We start from the raw sequence: 23063 nt of genomic DNA on the forward strand, positions 1-23063 counted from the left end.
AATGCCTGCCTCCAGTGTTCTATTATCTGCATCCTTCAGCAGGCGACGTCACTGCTCACGCCCACAGACTTCGTCGCTGCATTGTTTGATTGAGGTGGCAGATCACAGCCTCCACTTTTCAACGCCACAACTTACAAAGGGCTCCTATCATTCGCAGCCCCACGCATGTCGTGCACATCTTTCTACCTAAAGTACCTCCACTGTGGTGACTCTCCCAGCCTTTCCACCCTGGCGGCAGCGCTACCACCAACGCAGATTGCGAGCCGCAGCGAAGCCAAACCTTCAGCGTCTCACCAGCTTTTGTCCGCCAGGCTTTGCCAGAGACGTAAAGGTTTGTGCGTGCCGAGTTTTCAGGGCTGCCACCTCTGCTGTAGCTTCCATCTTCGGACGTCTTCCGACTGCGAGCCCGCCCTCACAATGACTTCTGGTTTACCGCTTCTCAGCGCAGCGGTACCTACTGGCCGCCCTCTACATTTCACTCAAGCGCGACCTCCTGAACTTCGACTTGATTTTTCCTGATTAGCCATCGGACTACGACCTGAACGCGGACTTACTGTACCTGCGTGTTAATAGTTAGTACATAGTGTCCCCATCACTCTAATTCAACCCGCCCCCCCCCCCCCCCAATTTGCTTCATCTCTAGAGCTTTATTTTTTTTTATCGACCAAAGGTCTAGAGGGGGGCCCTGTAGTGCCACCACACGTGCCAGCGTGTAGATGACGATGAAGTGAGAGTACTTCCAGTGAATGTCCATGGCTGCCTCGCAGAGCTGAAGCGTCGTCCAGCTCACCGCCGCTTTCTTCATCAAGCGTCATGGGGCTTCCTCATTAAATGTGGACCACTCTTCAACAGATTTCCTCCAAATACTGTCATTGATTTTGGAGGCATGTTGAAATAATAAAAATGAAGTACTGAAATGGACGAATGAAATACGCAGATTCCGTGGGAGGAATTCGGATCTGTCGCCAACACAAGTAGAATTTAGATTGAAAGCAAAGAAGCGGCAATAGTCAATGCCGAAGCAGTTGTTATTGAAACAGGATACACATAATTGGATAAATTAAAACCATAAAATATATTGCATTAATATCTGTAAAGTTCGTCATATAATACCCAATATTAAACCTAAACGTCTTTACTAACACCGCTCCAGTTCACATAACAATGACAGGCGCAGTGGTGCAGCAGTTAAGCAATGCGCCGCTGCCCTGCGATGGCAGGTGCTCTCAGCAGTGGGCCTTGCGCGGCCCAGGTTCATCTTCCAGACGGACCAATCATTAATTTAATTTTAGTTTAACTGCCACCTGCCACGGTGCGCATGTTGTGATGACGCCTCAAGATCATGTAACCTACTTGACCCACCTGCCTCTACTTTGCTCAGCGGACACCACCTGCCACAGTCATGCTCGTAAATTTTCGTTCACAACGCCTATGCCGACACCGGATTTTCTGGATAAGAGGGCTTTAAAAATATCGAGTTAAAATTGAAAGATACGAAGAGCGCATTGACTTGTATGATATTATGATGATCTCAATCCCAGAAGAGGACGTCATCGAGCTTTGAAAATGAAGAGTATCAAATAATAGATGGGCATTTCTCCTCGTTTCACTCCCGTGACATTTAATCATGAAAAGAGAAAAAGAAAAGAAGCCCGCCTACGTAGTCATGACGTCCTGCGCCCCAGCAGGTTGTCAGCTGCTGCAGGACAGCTGTAGGCCGACGAAAATGCCAGCTGTTTTTACGAGCTTCAGTGAATTAACGCTCCACCTTAGCATGTATAAAAAGGTGCAGGCGTTCTGCTGCTCACCACTGACGAAAGCAAAGCCACACTGCTTGCCGCAATGAGTTCGCATCGAGTGTTTTCTTCCGCTCTTCTCGCCATTGTTCTCCTGCATGCAGTGTGAGTATTGCTTTCAATACATTGTGCAGTAATAACATACACGGCAAAAAAATTTCCTTTAAATAGAGCATGTGCGATTAAGATTTGCGCGTTTCACGGAGCAGAGCCTAGACCCCTGTTAAGATGAGAACAGCGTGAAAGAAATGCTGCCCATTTTTATTCTTCACAATTTTAGGCTTAAGTTAGTAAACAGGTCAATTTAAAGCGCAGAAATCAGACTCAATAGACACAGTTATCGGCTAAAAAATGGAGTTTTTAATAACTTTATTGTAGCTACAGTGTGTACAACTCCTTTGACACAATCGATACTTGACAAGCAACTGCAAAAACATCGGTTTAACAAGCACTGAGGGGCATAAAAAGAAAGCATGGCAGACAATCTGGACGACAACCGATGTAAGCATTGTCCCTTCTGCAGACTCGAATAATATCGTTGTTCATGAAATAAATAATACGGAGCACTCTTACTTTCAGTATAACTTAGCATTAACGAGGAGGCTCCACAGAGTTCGCATTTTGCCCAATTTCATTGAGGCAGAGTACGAGAAAGAGCCTGCACTCTACAGCGGTCACAGCTTCTGTTTGTAACGGCATTTGAGCTATGAAAAATCACCTCTTAAAGGAAGATGGAGGTTTAGCTTGAGAAAAGTAATAGTCGTAGTAAACATTTATACATACTTTATACATACTCTATATAAAGTAACATTTATACATACTTGGACAGTAAAGACGGGTCGCTAAGAATAGGCATTTTGGTGTGATTTATTCTTAATTTTAAAATCTGATTAGTCCAGGTTATTGCCTGAAATCATAATTGTTGTTACTGGAAGCCCTGTTCTCCGCCGCTATTCCTCAGCTTTTAATGTTTCACTGTCTGAATAAATAGTTTACCAACTGTGGTTTGAACGCGTCAGATTTACAAGATCTGACAGTATGTAGCTGGATTTTTTCAAGTGTTCTTAACACACAGTTTTAAATATCGCTGCTCCACAAAACACCTGCAGTGCATTAGCGGTGCGGCTACATCGGTTGGCTAATGCAGCAGACTTTATAACCTTGTGGGAGATGCTACTGAGGCGCAGTACCTCGGCTTTTATGGCTTACGTAAATAAGAGGGAAACAATGCGCCTTATAACACCCTTTGTCACTGCAGCCAATGAGTTGGCGATATGGCTTCCATTCTCGCATTTTGTTCGGAGTGGAGATACCAGCAAATGATGAGCCTCGAAGGTTTATTGCACAGACATTAGCGTAGGCACAGATAATTAAACTAGAAGGAGGTCCCAAAGTCCGATACTGAGGTGGGAGCTCTTTATATAGAGTAACACAATGTAAAAAAATCTAAATCATGCATCAGCAGTCACACACATCGCATTGAGCTTGTCAAAAGCAAGACAAAACTCATCAAGAACACAGGGCAAATTGTTGTACTTTATTTTTATAGGGTTATATTTTAAAAGACTACCACCACGAAAAAAGGAAATTTTCTCGCGGTCTTGAGGTCCGGCCAAACATTCAGGCGGGAACCAAGGAGGTCGTGGACAAGAGTGCTCAAATTATCATTCATACGAGCACGTTCTAACTGGCAAGAAATTTACGTTGTTTGTGAATTGCTTCGTAAAGTTTTTTGTGAAAACAAAGCGAGGTGGTGCGGCGGGTCCCTGGCGGTGTTTGCAGAGAAACGTAGCTGCCATAAGAACACATTTTATGTAAACAAAACCTTTGAAAGTATTTTTATGATTTTACAGCGCAGCTGAGGTCACACTTCGTTAAAAAAGACCAGTACATTCTAGACCGCAGTGAGGAAGCATGAATGTGATTATTAAGCCAGAATGTTAATATAAACTGACATTTTCCAAAATAAATTATAGCTTTCACGGAGCACCTTGAAAGATGCGGTTTGGTAACAGCTGGCTAATGCTTCTAATACGGGAAAAATGATGGAGCATCGTTTTCGCTCTCATAATACTTTAAAACATCACACAAAACGGTGTATATGCCTACACACTGTGGTATTCATTAACTATTTTTTATTTTCTAGTGCTGTCTGCTTTACTATGCCACAAAAAGAGGCTACTGAAGATGTATATATTGGGTCCGATTATTACCTCCAGAGTTGCAACAAGGAGGTAAGTTACCACGAGTTATATGAAAAAAAAAATATCTACGGAATTTGTCTCATGATAGCTGGGATAATCTTTTAGAGCACCCGCAAATATGAGCAGTGTGATGTCACACTTTTCTCGACCTTGAAACAAATTTCTGCAGTTCACCGTCACAGTTTTGACGCAGGGAAATTAGCAACCCAACGGCGCGTCTTAGTTCCAGAAATGTCAATACCTGCAGCTTTGACGTTTGCGTTCCGAGGTATTAGACAGCCGACATTTTCTACTCTTCTGGACCAGCTAACGTCAAGAGTCCCAGCATATCTTGCTGCTCCTTATTCAGTGCTTTCAGCAGGGAGCCTTTTAGAGTTTGCACACTCCAGATCAGCTAGCATGAAATGGCGAAGAGACGAACAAGTACAACCGGTAGTTCTGTGCGTCCCTAAGGACATGAACCAATTAGACAAATAGTGTGGAAAGAGCTTTGCCTCCATAGCCATTAACGAAGAATTATCGCAAATCAATAAAACTTTTCAAGGAATATTTTTCAACCTTAGAGACGGTAACCAAAAACAATAAATATATTGTGTATCGCATTCCCCTTAGCTGCGGCCGGATTTACGTGGGCCAGACGGGGAAATGTGTGAATGAAAGGTTGCGCGAACACGCAGCGTCGCTAAGGACGGGTCATGGTTCGAACCTTCCCCTGCACTGCAAAAAATGTAAGGATTGCGAAGGCGGCTGTCTGCCCAACTTGGGTGCGACAAGTATCTTTGGCGCGGTAAAAAAAGAATGGATAGAGAGATATTGGAGGCCGCGAACATAATCGCCGCAGGTGATGACTTGTGTTTTAGTTCCACGTCGGTGTTTTTGCTGGAAAAAGAGCTCAAGTTCCTCGGTATCTGTTAGCAGGAGTGGCAGTGCTTTCATGCAGGTTTCGCCTTTCGCATGTGCTGTTTATGTGCTTCGGTCATCCCAGGGGTTTAGGTTCTTGTCTTAATTCTTGTCTTACATATTTTTTTAAATTTTTTATCTTGGTTTAGTCCGTTTGTCTATCGTACGGCAACGTCACGTTTTTATTTGGGTTTTTATCTTGTGGACACGTGCTGAATTTCCTGGCGCATGCTTACCGAGTGAAGTGTTTTTCGACCAAGCTTCAGTTGCTAGGGCGCTCTTGTCCAGTCCGTTCTCCCTGTGCTCTGCGTGTTTTTCTGTGCGCCGTTTTTAGATGAATAAATATATATATGCGATTGCGGAGAGCCACCAGAGCTGTAATACTGAAATGGCACAGTGGCAACAAAGCAACGCCCGTTGCCTGGACATACACCTATTAACCTCATCCAAATGCTCTGGCCTGCTTTTCTGCTGGATTCTGTCTTCTTACAGATCCTTGTTCTGCTGATAGCAAGGCGCCTATTTTAGTATTTAGTTGTTGCTTCATTCAGGAAAGTAATAAAAACGATAAAATGAATCAATGCATTTCTAGATTTTTCGGCTTCCATGAGCTGCACATTGCAATCACTCTTCGGTGTGCAGCGTCTGTATGGCAGCGAGGCACAAATAAACTTTTTACTTGAAACTATACACTGCAGAGCAGAAAATATTGTTAAGTGGCGGCCAGCCGAAGAATGAGGCGTGATGAGATGGATAAGAGACGATTTAATGCCAGCTTCGTCTTCTTCGTAAAAATATCAACAAGAAAACAAAGGTGAACATCCCCAATCTCAAGAGCGGTAGCAGGACATAACCTGAAAGAAGCGCTAAAACTACAGTTCTTCTACACTTATAAGTAATCTTAAATAGCGCTATCTAAAATGGGGATCAAAGTTAGTGAAAAGCCCTAATGAATCTCGTTAATTTGTAACATTTGTTTGTTTTCAAATGGTACTCCGCACTCACATTTTGCTTCCTTTGTGGCAATGCGACCAAGAAACTGTCGTGGTAACGTTTCTTGTATTCTGGGCATCTTGTATTGGCAGCCTTTTGTATTGGCAACCTTTTCCTGAATTTTTTTGTCAGGAATAACGTGTCAGCAGACGTCCCTCACTACTCAATGGTGCTTCTTGTGCGCTACGTCACGAGACCGGCGTATTCCAAGTTAAAAACGCTCATATTTATAACCCTGTCGTTGCCTTTTAGCAAGTCAGGAGAGTAGCTTGGTCATTTGGTTATTCAGCGCCTGTTTCCTGTCCTGTCCCGTCTTCTGCGCGGTTCCATCACAAAGCTTCAGGAAGTGTTCCATTTCAACGTAATCATCCCTAAACTGGAAGCATATTGGATTGTCAAACATGATCCTGCATGTCAAGAACTACATCAAAAAAGAGCGAATACACAAGGGCTTTTTTTTTACTCGGTGCATTCCGAAGATGCCGTGACAATCGCGTGTTATTATACTGTAGCGCAAGGAACTTATTTCCGTAACCTCCCAGTGAAGTTCGCGGTGCCGTGTTTTGAAAGGGGTCAGTGAACTCAGCGGGAGAACGGAGGCGCTGAATGGCGGGGGATTACAGGAGACTTCAAACTCCCCTTATGGACGGAGTCGTTAGGCGGCATCCTGTGTGCACGTGTGTGCGGCGAGGCTGACCCGCGTCACAGTGCGTGGCTCTTTGTACCATGTCTGCAGCGGCATGCTTTGACCTATTGTCACGCTAGCTGCAGGCATGAGGAGCGACGACGAGAAACAGATGAGTTGAAATGGCGTTCCTCGAACTTGGCGGCAACCGGACCTTGGGAAAGCGAGTGTTCGCGAAGCTCGCAGCGGGAAAGCATAATTATCCGAAATCGTGATGGTGGAAAGTGTGCATATGTGTACAGTGTCGCGATGAGTTAGCTTCTTTCCCCAATCATTCATTGGTTGTGTTATTCTTTCCCCAACTGCTGATTTGTGGTATTTTCCTTTCCCCAATAAGTTATTGGGTGGATGTTTGTATAGTACTTGATTGGTTATTCTCCCACCGAGGGCGGGGACATGGGATTTAAAACCCGCTGCTTCGGCAGGACCGAGGGCTGGTTTCGTCACCTAGAACTGCGAGCCAGTCAATTGTAAATATGTTTTCTCCTTGCTTGTATCCTCCTTTGTGCTTTTAATTGTTATAAAAAGTTAACCACTCCTAAAGTGTCCTCTTGCAATGTGATTGAGCAAAACGAATCTGCAAGACGTTAAGAATCCTTCAACAATCATCTTTAACCCAATTTCCCTCTACGAGATCAAGAGGGGGAATCCAACTGGCGCAGTCGCGACAGGATTTGCTACGTCTTCCTGCTCGAGGTATCTGACGGAGGGGCGGAGGATCAAGTCGGTGGACAAGCTGCAGAGCGGTACGTCCTAAAGGAGGAACGTCAGCGTCACAGAGCGACATTGAAAGCTTCATGAGACTGCTGGTTAATGTCAACGGGACGTAGGAGGCTCAAGTCAGCGAGAAGCTGAATGAGCCAGGCGACCGACGTGTCGTGGAGGTGCCAAATCCGTGAGCTGCGGAAGGAACCAGGCGTCCGCGTTGAGGTTCAAGAGAAGAACCAGGCGACCAGCAAGTCAAACGAGGCAGGACAAGTCAGCGAGCTGCTGTGAGAGCCGGGGCTCAACTCAACTCATCCGCATCAAGGAGCCCGTTGTCGTCACTCAGGGCGACGAGATTGCCGTGGCAGAGGAAAGCAACCTGCGAGGTAGGAGACCTTTCTGCTTCCTCCGAATTCACCATGTCGGTGTAGTGTTTTCGTGCTATAAACGATAGCACGGAAAAGGGAGATGGCTGCCGTACGGTATAATCGGGAGGGCATTATGCGACGCGTTGAGGTTGAGCAGAAGGCAGAGCAGCTGCTGGAGATTGAGAAGCTGAAACTTCTCATTGAGCAAGAAAAGTTAAAGCTTGCGCAGATGCAATCGAAATTAAAGCAGGGACCGAAAATTGCTAGCGCGATCCAATTTGCTGCAATTCAATGCTTTGATTGCATGAAATTTGGGCATCTAATGATTAACTGCCCGAATTCGAAGCGAGAACAAAGTGTTCCGGTTGTAAGGAGAGAGGTGTGCAAACTAGTAGCCCATGTGGAAATGCTGGTGCCTGAGAGGCTGTGTTCCCAATCGGAGATGATTGTTGAGAAGGCCAGTCAATCAGATAAGACAGAGGACCAGGCATGCGGCGATTTGCGTACCAAAGGTAAGCGTTCTAAAACCTGTGTCGCCTCAGGGACCGAAATAGCGGTTAGGCAGCAGGGCCCAATCGGGTGTGCCGTGCCAGAAGAGATGGCTGAGGGCATAGGGGCGTTGTTCACGCCTGTGAAGCTCTGCCTGTCAGAGCAAACTGAGATAAAGCAGACCCGGGAGGCACATGAATGCATTGTTTGTGAACAGGAGTTCAGCATTGGGCCAGAACAGGTTGACGCAAACTCTGGGGCAGCTGTAATGCTCGATGAAGAGGTAGAGCAGGCACGAATAGAGGCAACACTCTTTGCAGGCGAAGGTAAGCTGGCTGCCAAAGATGAATCGGTTAGCCAGCCGGAGCTGACACTCTGCGCAGTGGCAGCAGATGTAGATGATGGTGTAGCGAAGTTGGTAACACCCGAGACGCACTCGCTGTTAGAGCGGACAGAAAGAGAGCGGCTACATCAAGAAATTGAGAGAGCTGATTTGGAAACGCCTTTCAAAATTCGAGACAAATATGAGACGCCGGTAGAGCTTGAGGCCAATTCGGTAGCTGCAAAAGTTTCTGCAGCAGATTGTGAGCTATCAACGAGCGATGAGGCTGCATTTGATGCCGAGAAAGGAAGGAATGCGCGTTTGTTCGCTGCAATGGTTTTCGAAGCTGATAAGGAACTGCAGGATTGGGATAATGCATCTGTCCCTGTGGGTATCAGCGTGGAGGAGACACAGTATGTTTCACTGCCAGAAGTGCGGCAGCAAGCTGGTGAAGGCAGTTGTCAGAAAAGGCGTGACGGCACGATTTTCTTTGAAGCGAACGTCTCTGGGCAGTTGTACGAAGAGCTAGGGCTACTTGAATCTCGTTGCAAAACTGCATGCGAAGTAGCCGATGAGAGGCCTGAGCGAACTGTAAAACTGAAAGAAGTGGAGAATGTAGACGCGAGGCCAGCAGCAATCTTCGTAGCCCGCGAGGAGCCAGTCCGCTCTACTAATCTGATAGCGGCGGCAGCCTTTGGAACCGGCGTTGTCCCGGATAATTCGGAATTTTGGACCAGTCTTCTGGACAAAGCCCAAAAGAAACAAGTTTTGTTTCGAGATGTAGGCGGCTAGAAGTAATTTCTGCCAGTTTGGGGCAACGATCTGACATGGTGAATTCTGGAATGTGCAGATTGGTCTCCAGCCTTGTGTGTGCGGGTTGAAATATCCGCTGTGTGCGCGCATGTGTGCGTGCTGGTGTACTGACCGGACAGCCGGCGCATGTGTGCGTGTTGGTGGACTGACCGGACAGCCGACGTACGTGTGTGTGCGTGCGTATGTACTTTTGTTGTTGGACACCGTGGCTGAACTTTAATGTCCCACTGACAACAAGTGTCTGTGTGACATTCTTGGTTGGGAGGAGTGAAGTTCGCGGTGCCGTGTTTTGAAAGGGGTCAGTGAACTCAGCGGGAGAACGGAGGCGCTGAATGGCGGGGGATTACAGGAGACTTCAAACTCCCCTTATGGACGGAGTCGTTAGGCGGCATCCTGTGTGCACGTGTGTGCGGCGAGGCTGACCCGCGTCACAGTGCGTGGCTCTTTGTACCATGTCTGCAGCGGCATGCTTTGACCTATTGTCACGCTAGCTGCAGGCATGAGGAGCGACGACGAGAAACAGATGAGTTGAAATGGCGTTCCTCGAACTTGGCGGCAACCGGACCTTGGGAAAGCGAGTGTTCGCGAAGCTCGCAGCGGGAAAGCATAATTATCCGAAATCGTGATGGTGGAAAGTGTGCATATGTGTACAGTGTCGCGATGAGTTAGCTTCTTTCCCCAATCATTCATTGGTTGTGTTATTCTTTCCCCAACTGCTGATTTGTGGTATTTTCCTTTCCCCAATAAGTTATTGGGTGGATGTTTGCATAGTACTTGATTGGTTATTCTCCCACCGAGGGCGGGGACATGGGATTTAAAACCCGCTGCTTCGGCAGGACCGAGGGCTGGTTTCGTCACCTAGAACTGCGAGCCAGTCAATTGTAAATATGTTTTCTCCTTGCTTGTATCCTCCTTTGTGCTTTTAATTGTTATAAAAAGTTAACCACTCCTAAAGTGTCCTCTTGCAATGTGATTGAGCAAAACGAATCTGCAAGACGTTAAGAATCCTTCAACAATCATCTTTAACCCAATTTCCCTCTACGAGATCAAGAGGGGGAATCCAACTCTCCCCGATCATGTGCATGTTTTGTGAACTTTTTTCAGTGCACGCCAGGAGGAAGAAAGTGCTCTAGCGGGTGTTCCTGTGTTATTTTCAACAATGCAAAAACCGGGAGCTGTTACAAAGTAACTGAAGAAGATATCACCGATTGGGACAAGGTCGAGAGTGACCCGGATAAGCTGAACTTAGATACAGCGAGTCCAGCAAAGAAAGCTTAAAATAAAGTCTGTTACCGTCGATGAGCGCCCCGAGAGGATTACTCTTTTCCGCGCGCACGTGTGCGTGCGTGCTTGTGCTTGTGCGTGTGCGTGTGCGTGTGCGTGTGTGTGTGTGTGCGCGCGCGCGCGTGCGTGCTTGCGTGCGTGTGTGTGCGCGTGTGCGCGCGCGTGTGTGTGTGTGTGTGTGCGCGCGCGTGTGCGCGTGTGAGCGCGTGTGAGCGCGTGCGTGCTTGCGTGCGTGCGTTCGTGCGTCCGTGTGTGCGAGTGTGTGTGTGTGGCTATGGCAGGTACGCTCTCATTACCCATTTCCTCTCAGAAACTCTAGTCTAAGGTTCCAGCTGACGCTGAATCGACACAAATAAGCGCAGAGGAAACCAGTTGCACATCGTTGAAGAAGCCAAAAAAGACACAGGTTTACAAGACTGATATTTGCGAATTATTTTAGCTCACCTGAAAGAAGCTCTTTCTTAGTTCTCAAGAAACTTCTTTACGAGCAGGCAGATTATGCAGAAAATGAATGGCTGCAGTTTCTGCAGCCGCTGCGGGTTGAGTGCAGAAATTCAGCAATCACATAATGTCCAGACTTATTGTGCAGTGATCACAATCCTTTTAAATCATCTGCAAATCAGAACATGCGAATCCAGCTCCAACTTCATTCTTCGTTACCACTGAGCATTGCGTGTTTAAGTAGAGCTCGAGCGCCAAAAGTAAAAAAAAAATTCGTTATGATGGTAGAATGAAGAGTTCGAAAAGGCTTATCGGGACAGGAAAGCCGCATAGAAACCGAATAGACGCACAGGAACAGCCGCATAGCCACAGCTGTACGAGTTGTATAATATGGAAATTTTCCGCGGCGTCGTTAGACACGCGCATCCTGTTATTCCCGCGCGTCCTTCGAGAACACTAACGGCAACATGATCTAGCGTGCGTGCGTGGTGTGTTCGGCCGTACGGCCGTACGGCATTGCATGGTGTCTCGTTATCTTAGAAGACGCGCTGTTTGTTGTCTCGATGGGCACGACAGCTGACCAGTAGGTCGGTCAGTGGAACGTCCCGCCGTTCGAATGCATCTTCTTTGACCCATTAGTCTGCATAATGCGCTGTACGCAGCTTTTGCCAGACCCATGCAAACAGCTTGCCCCCTTTCGACTGTCGCGCAGCGTGCTCACTTGCCAACCCGCGCCAGGCCAAGCCAGCGGTAGGACAAGTGGAGGGGGAGTGTCCCGAGAGCAGGCAGCGTGGCGATCGCGCGGTACAGTTTCGGGTCCGAATGGCCTGGTTCGTAGAGTAGGAGGCAGCCGGAGGTTTTCATTCCTGCGAGGGGGCGCTTAACGCGAGCTGCGTGCAAGGCAGTGTCGCGCGGCGGAAGAGCACGGCTTTGCAGGGTGCGCTGCGATGTTTACATGAGCGCTTTTCCCCAAAGACTCCATGCCACGCAAAGTACAGCGGCACCACCAGTGTTAGCGGAGTTCCTGAGGGCAGCACTGAGTTGTTAGCTTCAGTGTTTCCTTGTTAGATCGCGGTGCGGACGACAGCTGCGACCATACATGGGACGAGAGTAAAGCTGCTTATCCCAATCACTACCTTATACCAAGTCATTGGCGAGTTCCAGGCAAGTGCAGCGGAGCCAAAGTTTCTAGAGAAGATCCGACGAAATATTGGTCGTCCTGGTTTAGGTCCCGGTCAAAGGTGTGGTGCCCTACACGATCGATCCTGCCGAAAGTGGGACTCTATCTATATTAGAAATTTGCAGCTGTTTCTTTTTTTGCTAAAATCAGTGCACTTTGAGTCCTGTGTATAGTATGCAGTGAAAATAAGCGAATGAGTTTAAAAGTCAGCAGTACTTTTGTCTTCGAGTAGCACCACCGGTGCAACAGATCCACTCCCTGAGCATCTTCGAGCCATCGTTTCAAGCTGGCGTTGAAGGAAGAAAAGAACCTGCGTGTGTGCAAATGTTATTGCCTCTTTACCTCCTCCGCTTGATTGATTCATTTGTTTTTGCGCATTTGATAGCTTCCTGTCTGCATGGAAAAGTGCGGCCAGTTTTGTCTTCTAGACACATTTCTCACGCCAAGTGGCCCTGCACCGCGGAATTAGGCGTGTGCGCTGCTGTCTACACCCCACTTAAATTCGCGGGTAAATTATTTCGAGCACCCGCAAGAACGAGACAGGGACAATCGTCTTCACAGCGTATGCCCTCGAAGCCAAGAGGTTCAGAGCGCACATGCGCTGCCAGCTTTCTGACAGTGGAGAACAGTCACTCCGGCCGCCAATGCGGTGGCCTTCGGACTTTATTACAACCCTTCCGATCAGGGTGTTGCACTGGCGTCTGTTCCAATCTACTTCACGGCCACGTACCTCAGTATCCTTGCTTAATCGACACAAGCACTGAATTGTACTTTCACCACGATCTTATACAACTCCAGCCGAGAATAGGCGCGCCATTTATGGCAACTATATTCAGAGCGCTGATGCACCTGCTGTCGAATTCAATGAAAAGTTGGTCAATCTTCATTTAGTCAGCCATTAGCCTTTCCAATTTCGAGTGTGTGTGCATGCGTGTGCACCAATCAATGCACTGCAGCCCATGCAACCACTGTCCATAAGCACGGACGATTACATGTTGTCAGCATGCAGCTGCTAGCATCCCAGTATTGCCACGAGGAGACGAGTGCACACAGCTGCCTCCCGCGGCCCATGCACAGATGGCGCCTCAAAAATATCAATGCGAGTTGTCCCATGTCTTTAGGGCGTATTCTCCACAGTAATTGCGGCAGTCGTCTCTAATATATTATGAAGGTCTCTGCAGTACCACATTCTACTTCGAAGAATGAAAAATTACTATTTCGAAGCAAATTTCTGGCTTCGGCGCAAAAATTCATAGGATTCTTCGAAATTCCAGGCATGTTATCCCCATTGCATTTCATCAATCGCCTTTTCTACTTCTGGTTTCTTCCCTTTTTCTGCCGACTCTTTCTGGACAGAGGTCTGTTTATTTAGGCTTAGGGACTGTTCTGGCTAGCTTTGGGGTCATAAGTGCTCCTGCTTTTTGAGCAAAACAAAAGGAGAAGACGGAAAAGTTTGGAAAAAATTGCCGTCGGAGGGGCATTTCAAGAGCGGCCCTTTTAATTAAAAATAAAAGTAAAGGCATTCGGTGCAAGCAAAAACTCAACAAAGTAACGCAAATTTCTCTTTGTGCGAGCGTGAACACCTGTCCAGCAGGGCTCTCGCACGTGTGTTTATTGAAAAAGCGCCACAATATATTAAATATGCAATTCAAGTTTGTTGCGTCTTTGCTGCGTCGTGAGCGAAAGAGAGGCAACAGCTGTTAAACAACCGACCTCCCTGAAGGAAGAGGAGTTGTTGAATAATTCGCTGTTAGCGAACCGATGTCGTAATCGTATCCAGACAAATCGAAACATGTTCCATTTTCTTCCTCGTTAAGAGTAACGCAGGTGCAGGGTTCTGTGCACGTTATATTTTTTGATGGATTGCACTGAAACGAAAACAATGAAAAAATTGTTCGCTGTACAGAATTCAGAAAAAAAAACACCAAATAACTGCAGGAGAGGTATGTCAACGTCGGTTGCCATATTGCAACTAGAAAATGTCTTTCTTCTGAACAATACATATCAGCTGTCCCTCGCATAGCTTAAACAGCGTTTCTTTACAAGATTCAGACCAAGTTATCATATTTCGGCGTATTGCTTAACTGGAACGAAATAAAATTCTTTATATTTGGGTGATAGATTTAGTTACAGGCCTAGTTACAGATTTTGGCACATTTTAGACTATCTACCAATGCGGTAAGTTGCAGATTTTAGAATGGGTCACGGATGCCTGTCTTTGAATCTGCGTCACCAACGAGTTTCAGTGATGTTTAATGCCCCAAGCGAAAATTTTCTCGTTATATCGAAAAATCCGTACTTCATCCCTTTTTCCCAGCAGTAGCTTGATACATTGCACCAATCAGAAAAGGACGCTTTTTGTTCTGAAAGATGGCTCAATCTTCGTAAACTGTTTTGCCTATTTCACCTCTCAAATTTCTTGCACGAAACATTCCCCGACGGGAATCACCGACGGGAAAATTACTGGTGTGTCTAGGTCGGCGTTCGCCGCTTCCGAAGCATCAGAATTGTGTTCGGATTTTTCCCCGTTATTGCGTACCGCCGCTTTGATGCTGCCGTTGCCTTTAAGTAGAGTGCACCTCTGCTCCACTATGAAAGCCAGTTCACATTACAGGTTGTGCATCATGAATTTTATTAAGTAATTGCTCATTACTATCCACCCATGAGGAACCATACGGCTGCAAACGAAAGTTATACAGCTTTGACAGAAAATGAGCAAATTTTGGACATGACTGGACGAACGCCTTTCCCACTTCCAGTTATTCATTGGTACGATCTCACCCTCTCATCTGCTGCTAGCTGCTCTGATCAGCTCATTCGGTACAGGACACTGCCTATCACAGGTGGTGTTCGCTGGTTAGAATTGGGTCAGGAAGAATGTTTCTATACTGCAATTTTTGTTTGAAAGCTATGCAGCTTTACTGTGTAGCCAGATGGCTACAAAAAATCGAGCGAAATTTCTGCCTATTTCATCCAATGTCGGAAGCTACTGCAAAAACTGCGCATCATAACTGCTTTCCTTGTTTCACTGGGCGCCCTACTCGCAGTTTTTACAGCTTCGGGAAGCGAATGATAATGCGAAGTGTTTTAACTGTAACAGCAAATCGATCGCTTATGTCACAATGAATTTGAAATGGCTTACTGTTGTGTTGCACGTTTCCACAGATAATTTATCGTCTGGTGTGTTATTCGACATTGAAATAATCTGTGGCCTACTGAAACAGACAACACTGAAAATGACAGTAGAAAATCTTTAGTAATCAATGTTAGAAGTGTGTCGAACATGTAAAAACATACCATCTGTCACTAAATAAAAGCTTAGTGGAGGCTGTTTGTGATGACGGAAATAAGGAAATGAAGGTAAGGCTGGCAACCAAACCATGAATGGTGTCCAAATTCCAATATTACCTATCAGTAGACGCAGAGACGTAGGAAAAAAAGAAAGCGCTAACTTATTCCGTTCATTATCATAACCATTATTTTCATATTGCATGGTTCATCACGAAAATCGTACAGCTTATTTATCTCTTTTGGCATAGAAAGCTTTCATGATTCAACAAAGGCGTTCAACAATTTTTTCCTTCTCATTGCCACAGATCAACGAAATAATATTATCAAAAACGCTGTCACTTATACAAATCCGTCCAGAATGAGCCAGGTACTAACTAACCATTTTAACATTGAAAAACCACTTTCCCTAACCCTCCTCTCTAAGGAATCCGATCAGCTTGTGTTACTGCATTATCTCCTATGTTTTTTTTGTGTGTGTTTTCCGACACGTATAGTCATATTTGTTTTCTGCCGCTCAAATTGCCTGTATTGCTGCATAACTTTCCATCCTTTTAAGCTAGTACTTGGTTTTGCTGTAGTTTACTTGTTCTCTTTGTTGTCGACGTTGCAACCCGTTTTTTATAAACTTGTCTGTCTTTTGGTTCTCCACTATGTTTCTCCTTTTTGTATGCCTACCACTTGACACCCCCCCCCCCCCCCCCCTCCGCTTCAAATATTGTTCTTAAGGCAACACCAAAGCAAAAATGAATAATCATGATGATAAAAATGTTTGATGGCTGCAACAAAGCCTCTAAGGTTCATGCCCTTTTTCGACATTTTAGACGGCACGCACTGCCAAAAGGGATGTTCACCATCACATGGAATGCCTGGAGCATTTCTGGCGTATACTACGCTCCATTCTGTTTTAAGTGACGCGTTCTCGGCCTTTTAGCTAAACTCGAGCTTCCAGAGTGGGAACAAGCAAAATGACGTGCGTCTAAACAAACAGGATTGCCTCGTAGCCTTTCTTGCACTAAACGCTTCCGAAAAGTTGCGCAGCCATTCAGTGAAACTGAAAACTTGGGTGGTGTAAAAACCTACACTTCCGCCTGTAGCAGAAATTTCAATGGATATATAAGGAAAGGCTGCAGTTGGCTAGTCAAGCCTTGCTTTTTTGCCAGCGCAACTAAAATCAGCTGAAATTAAACATCGAATAAAATGAAAAATGATATAGGAATTGTTCGTGTGGTGCGAGGAGCTTTAAATCTGCATGACAATGTTTTGGTTCTAGAAACGAATCTAAATTATTTTCGGTCAATGCGGTGTACCCGGTATTTCATAATCGCGAATGATCCGGCTTATTAGCTGAATACAAACCATTGCACTTAGGTGGCAAGTTTCAAATGTAAAATAGACGTAGTCCCGGCATCTTTTGGAAGTGGTATCCGGTGCTGATGGATTCGCTCCACGTTTAAAAAACAGCGAATATTCATGCGAATCACACGCTGCCTGACTTATATACTTCAAGCTCACACATAAGACTAGACTTGTATAAGAAAGCAGATATATTATCACCAGCTCAGGCAATACAAATTTTCTTTTTTTTTCATGTTACAGCCCACATTACCAACTTTCCTTTATTAATCCCGATAATCTTTCCTACTTTCTTTAGCTGCGAGCTATTAAAAACAAGGTTTTGCACTCCTGTGAGATTTCCAGTCGATTAAAAACGAGTAAGTGGTACTTACATTGCTTGCAGAACAATTATTCCAAAAACTGTGAGTTGAAAAGAACCGTGAGAACTCATCGTGGTAAGCTGTGCGGCACTCGCTTTCCTTCGATAACTGAGTGCACAGATCCTCTTATATACACAGCAGAGGAATGTCCATTGCCGCAGCCTTGTCAACAACACAGTTTCTCTTTCTTCGCTCTCTGCCTGACGTATTGCAATTGTCCCCTGCAGTGCGGCACACGTCACAAGTGACGTATTTTCTATTTCGTATACGTTACAGTAAATCTGGCTTGATACACAGCGTACATATTGAAGGGTTGTTTTTAGAAATTTCCTGCGGCTCAGTGAATGCCATGAAGAGATGCAGCAATCAGTCATTTCGATTCACAGTTGCTTTTAACAGCCCCAAAAAATTTTCCACCGCTTCTTTCGAAAGGAGGGTGGGGTTATACTCCGAAGTGTGCATCGAAACACGGATTTTTTTATATTTGATGGCGAAAATGAGCTGTATAAAACATTTTCCACAATATTTTATAGTAATTAGAAACTCATCATTCCGACCCAAATTTTTGTTTTTCGTATATTAATTATCCAACGGTAATAACGAGGCTGCCTTGATTCTGAACTGCACAGAATACTAATAAATTTTCAGTCTGGCTTGTGTTCGCCTTATCCAGAGCCGATGTTGTCTCCTTTGGCTGATGTTGTCTCCTTTGGCCCCGCACCAGTTCTTGTTCAAGAAGGTTTTTTTCAAACCATAGTCTAAATGCACCGGAGTCGAATCGACAACTGGAGCCTTGTGCAAACAGGATAATTTTTATAAATTAGGCACGTAAACAGTGTAGTGAAAGCGGCTTTTTTGTTAATCTCTTTGTGCAGCGGGGAACCTGCCGGTTTTGCATAGGTTGAGAAAATACTTTGGGCATACGCTGTAAATTTTAAATAATGCAGTGCTATGAAAAGTTGTCCCTGCGCTCTGACCGGAAATTAAACCTAACACTAATTTTACTAGACGTTTTCAGCGTGCATGTAAATTTAATGTATTGTACTGATGCACCACATGTATACACTGATTAACAGTGTAAATTTTATTTGTTTCTTTCTAAATTTATATATGGGTACGGTGGCGGCTCACGAACTTTTGCACCCATCAACCTGAAGTACTTATATGGGCAGCCATTTAAATTGCTTACATATTCTTAAATGGTCAAACATTCACAAAAACGATACTCTAGGATGAAGTGCGCCTGTCGGCAGGATAAAAAGCACTCCGTTCGTGGGACGTTATTTGGCTAACTCAAAGCAATGATTTACTTCCTTCTGCAAGTTTCCTTTCTGGAACCATATAGGAAAGTTCTAACCTTATGCGAAACCGTGTTTTTTGGCATTGTTTTTAGCAACCTGCGCAACATACGTAAGCAGTTGAAATCTTTTCGCTGGCTGCCTGTGACAAGTATACTTTTTAGCAGAAATGCTGCAACTAAAATACAACAACCAGATAAAGATGTCAGAAAAAAACATGCCGAATATGGGCTAAATCCTTTTTTGCCTGTTATTAGGCTATAAATTTCGTGCACACACATTCCTATTCAAAATACGAAATGTGGCGAACTTGAAAGCTCCTGTTATTTTAATTTCACTAAGGGGTTTTTCTGAATTTTTCTTTGTTCAACAGGCGACAAAAACTTTTCAAATTATCCTGCATACTGTCCTTCATCGTAGTCCTATACTGCCATTGCTCATTGCATGTAATGGTCTGACCAACTGGTGAGAAGCCTGCGCTGAGTGTTTTCAGCTCTTCCTTTCAAGCGAACGCTGAGAAGTATGGATTTCTGGAGCCCAGCGAAATAAACAGGCTCTGATCGACTGTTGGGTGTTAACAAGATCAAGCAGAGCGCAGTGGTAGCGAGATGGCGCTTCATGACGCAATCGAATGCGATGTTCCAATTGCGTCTGAGTCACTTGATGCCGGTCATGCATTCCACCAGTCATGTAAACACAGCATGTGATGTCCTCCGGCGCCAGCTGCGTTCAACGCGTTGGTACGGGTGACAAGGATAAAGACGAATTTCTAGTAGCGCCAGCGCCGTGTTGTAAAGTGGAATGGCACTACGGGCCAATAGTCACCCGCCGTACCACGTTCTGTTTCCGAACTTTTTTCTCGCTTGACACAAAACACAATTGAATAAAAAATTTTCAGCAAACTTAAATTAATAAAGGCGGACAACTGCATCTCATTTTGCAATCTGCACTTGCGCTATAAGAATTCGTGCCCTTAATCATGTGTGCTTTTGTTATGAGTAAATGAGCGATAAATCATAATTTTAATAAGCTGGTAAGTAGTAACAGGAGAAAAATTAACATTGCTAACCAGAAAAAAGTGATCTTCCAGCTTAATTGGAGACCCGTTATAAACAGATTATTTGACTCTGAAATTACATTAACCAGAGAACGCAGAGAAGGTGAATGAAGAAATAAAATTCGCTCAGATTGCGTTTCAGTCTGATAAGACACGTAACTATTCAAAAATGGGAATGCATATTCAAGCTTTGAACAAAGCACTGTTATTAGGCTTCCTTTATTTCAAAGAGCTAGATGTATACACCAGAACACCGTTTTAGTCTGTTCTTAGTGATTATTACTCGCGTCTTTCAGTTAAAAATCTTAAAAATTAAATATCACGAAATATCATGTGGTATTTTATTTTTAATAGTTGGGAGTTCACAGTTTTCATTTTCCAAAAACAGAGTTGGCATATTAAGATGGAAGTGTGAGCCGGGAATGGAAAAAAAAAGTTCCTGATTATTTAAGTTAGGAAATACAAAATTTTGTGCTAAAACATTCATAATAGCATTAATAGGTCATTTTAAGCCACCTTCATAGGGGTCCAAAGATGCGCCAATTGGGCTCCTTCTGCAGACGCCATCACATATCTTTCCTCAGCGAATATATGAAGAAATTCACGGCTTCACACAGTGGCTGCCAACCCACATCCACGAAGAAGCCACCAGCGCCAATTTAGATTGCTTTGCGAAGGCTCTGTCCATGTGACTTGCAATTTTAGGTTCAGTTATGTTGAGTTTCGAGGTTTTAGATAAGCAAAAATTTCCAGTACTTCTCCTCTGCGTAGATCATCGCCAAGTACAAAAATCGACTTTTAAATAGGAGTTCGCTGACTTTACGAATTCCACTCCGTTCAAGAACCTTTCAAACGATCAAAGTCTTAAAGACATAAACAGGCTTTTCATAATACATGCCAGTCTCATTGCAGTAAACATACATGTCATATGGCAGTGACGTTTTTGTCGTGCTGTTTCCAGGCACACATTGGAAAATGAACCGAAATGGATGAAGCGCTCTACAGCACTGATTGCTGTAGAGCGAAGATGAGGCATTTGTTGCCGTGCAGTTCCCTTATTTATGCAACGAACGTCATAGCCTAGCTCGTTCATTTTCTCTCTGACACCCGCGGGAATTTTCAAGCCACTCCTGGCGCGTAGTAGTAAACAAGGCAATACGAGGTGATGTGGTCCGGACAGCCTCGCAACAAGATATTTGCCCCTTCGGCAGTTTACCTCTCGAATCTTTCGCTCGTCATGGGCTCATTGCTGCATTGGAGCAGCTAAAAGTTCTGCAGTAATCGATCATACCTACTTGTTCCTTCTCGGCTTCTATTTTCTATTTGGTGAATGGGAGTTACTGCAAAAATATTCTTGGAAATATTATGTTTCTGAAGCACCAAACTATCCAGATCAAATTCCTGAAATACTCGTCATTGACAGCATGATTAAAATTTCATTTCTTTTCCGGAGCATGAAAAAAGGCGCCCTTTGAAATTAGACTCGAAATATTCCGTAGTGCCATTGCTCTCTCCGCTTGTCTTCTGTTTAATATTCATGTGGGCTCACAAAGTGTTCTTGGGAGCTGCAACCATAAACCTAAAATGTTGGCTGGTGGGTTAGCATTGCTAACAGCGAAATATTGTGCGAAAACACAACTTTTGCAGGCGCACACTACCGCAGCGTACCTAAAAACATGATTGAGGTGTCCATTCACCCAGGCAGCCAGTTAAGTGCGTCTTCAACGTTTTTATCGTCGGTGCCAATTTGCCTAATATACGCCGGCGGTCAGTGCTCCAGTGCCGCGTTTTTGCAGCAATGTTGTCAATGCCAACGCGTACTGCTCTAGTGTGATGTTTCTGCCACAACGTTGTCCATGCCAACGAATCCAGCGCACATCTCTGTGTCACTACCGCCACATGGCTCAAGACGCAAATATTAGAATTACTCGATAAAGACGACGATATGCAGTGCACAGCGCGAAATACTATTACAGTTTAACATGAGGTGCAATCGGATCTGCCGATATCATAGTGCTGTGGTGCAGTGGGCAACGAGCTGGTCTGTTGGCGCCGCCGCGGGTACGAAAACCAGGCGCGGCGCAGTCGCAGCCATATTTTTTTTATTTGTGCAGGTTGGGAGAACCAAATTAATAATAGATCGCTTACTGTGACAAGTTCCGGTCTGCTTAAAGATAAACGTTTTTCAAGGCAGTGTGTAAGAACCGAGTAAATAATGGAACCTGTTTTGACGACAAAGAATGCAATTCACTTTTGCATGAAATATGCACATAGACTCTGAACACTAGAGAGATTGCTTCACAAAGTTTTCTTTTTTGCATCAAGAGACTATCATATGGTACAGCGTGAAATGCAGAACATCCAACCATGTCTTCGAAATCCATGATGTTCAGAGAGGTTTTTATTTCCCCAGGAATTTTCAAGCAGATGCAGTAGTGTGCCTGTCCAAACCTTTGATATCGTCGGTTCAACGCGACTCATCAACCCTAGAGATACTGAAGCAACTGCCTTGTCCAGCGGGGTCCATGAAAAAGCAGGTACAGCCGTCCGAGCATCTGATATTTTCTGATCGAAAGCACTGAAACAAAGTAATTTGAAATGGAGTCACCGCACTGAGTTCCTCCTCAGTCCTTATTCAATTGCGCGCCATATAATAAAACAAGGCTTGTTACCTGTTGCCTTAACGGTTCTAAAAGTTTTTCTTAACTTCGCTAGAGAGTACTTCCTTTCATGCGTTCACTTCCTTCTCTGACCCTTGACACGCACATACGTGTGTACAGTTAGAAAATTGGAAAATTGGTTTTTGAGGAAGGTAAATCGCGCAGTAATTGTCCAACATCTCGTCGGACACCCGAACCGCACCGTCAGGTAAAAAGAAAGGTGGGAGTGAATGAAAAAAGCGATTCCGTATTCGACGGCTCCGGAATAATGTCGACCACCTGGAGATCTTTAACGTGCACTGATATTGCACAGCACACGGGCGCCTTTACATTTCGCCTCCATCGAAACGCGGCCGCTGTAGCCGGGTTCGAGTCCGGGAACTCAGGCGCACTAGCCGACTGCGCCACTGTGGCGGGGTAAACCATCTGTTGTTTTGAGGCTGGTGATGAGTGCACTGCAGTAAATTCAAGTAAAAGAGCAAATTTCATCATATTTAATATAGTTAGGAATTATCTGCAGCACCAGCAAGGAGCTATGGGCCTACCATGCAGCAGAGACTGAAAGCCGCTTGAGCAATGGTGCCGTGTGTGCGGAGACCACATCCTCATTGTTATTCATTGCGTGTATACTCAGGTTTTCAGGGTGTTTTGATTAGCTATGCAAAGCAACAAATGAATAATAGCTCAGTAACTTGTGGTCTTGTGGTGAAATTGTGGAGTTCAACATATCAAAGTAAGCTACCGTGTATGATTAAGGACTTTAACAGGCAAAAGAGGTGATGATGCTTAGAGTTTAATGATTCAAGGAAAGCTGGGCCAAGGACTGCTACGGCTGGCGTGTTTTTAAGTTTCCATGAGCTCG

General features: G+C 45.0%; 1 long non-coding RNA gene across 1 annotated transcript in view; it reads left to right on the forward strand.

The window, feature by feature from the left end:
* The first annotated feature begins 1818 nt into the window (after positions 1-1818).
* LOC149364085 (uncharacterized) overlaps positions 1819-23063 on the forward strand; it is a 199860-nt gene continuing 178615 nt past the window's right edge. Inside the window, exon 1 of the long non-coding RNA XR_016288601.1 lies at positions 1819-1901. This is a non-coding gene — a long non-coding RNA (uncharacterized LOC149364085). The remainder of the gene's footprint in view (positions 1902-23063) is intronic.

This window comes from Amblyomma mixtum, chromosome 2 (assembly GCF_055824585.1).
Source record: "Amblyomma mixtum isolate Tamu chromosome 2, ASM5582458v1, whole genome shotgun sequence".
Taxonomy (NCBI): Eukaryota; Metazoa; Arthropoda; class Arachnida; order Ixodida; family Ixodidae; genus Amblyomma; species Amblyomma mixtum.